The following is a 1042-nucleotide window of genomic DNA, read 5'->3' on the forward strand; positions in this document are numbered from 1 at the left end:
AGCAACTTCTTTCTAGACACATTGCCAAAGGCAAGGGAAGCAAGGGCAAAAATGAACTACTGGGATTTCATCAAGATAAAAAGTTTTGCACAGCAAAGGAAACAGTCAACAAACCAAAAGACAACTGACAGAATGGGAGAAGATATTTGCAAATGACATCAGATAAAGGGCTAGTATCCAAAATCCATAAAGAAGTTATCAAACTCAACACCCAAAGAACAAATAATCCAGTCAAGAAATGGGCAGAATACTTGAACAGACATTTCTTCAAAGAAGACATCCAAATGGCCAATGGACACATGAAAAAGTGCTCAACATCACTTAGCATCAGGGAAATACAAATCAAAACCTCAATGAGATACCACCTCACACCTGTCAGAATGTTTAAAATTAACAAGTCAGGAAACGACAGATGCTGGCGAGGATGCGGAGAAAGGGGAACCCTCCTACACTGTTGGTAGGAATGCAAGCTGGTGCAACCACTCTGGAAAACAGTATGGAGGTTCCTCAAAAAGTTGAAAATAGAGCTACCCTATGACCCAGAAATTGCACTACTGGGTATTTACCCCAAAAATAGAAATGTAGTGATCCGAAGGGGCACGTGCACCCCAATGTTTATAGCAGCAATGTCCACAATAGCCAACCTATGGAAAGAACTAGATGTCTATCAACAGATGAATGGATAAAGAAGAGGTGGTATATATGTACAATGGAATATTATGCAGCCATCAAAAAATGAAATCTTGCCATTTGCAATGATGTGGATGGAACTACAGGGTATTATGCTAAGCAAAGTAAGTCAATGAGAGAAAGACAAGTATCATATGATCTCACTGATACGTGGAATTTGAGAAACAAGGCAGAGGATCATCGGGGAAGAGAGGAAAAAATGAAAGATGAAACCAGAGAGGGAGACAAATCATAAGGGACTCTTAATCTCAGGAACCAAACTGAGGGTTGCTGGAGTGGAGGGGGGTGGGAGGGATGGGGTGGCTGGATGATGGACACTGGCGAGGGTATGTGCTATGGTGAGCGCTGTGAA

Source organism: Leptonychotes weddellii, chromosome 14 (assembly GCF_054177405.1).
Source record: "Leptonychotes weddellii isolate Sample4059 chromosome 14, ASM5417740v2, whole genome shotgun sequence".
NCBI classification, from domain to species: Eukaryota; Metazoa; Chordata; class Mammalia; order Carnivora; family Phocidae; genus Leptonychotes; species Leptonychotes weddellii.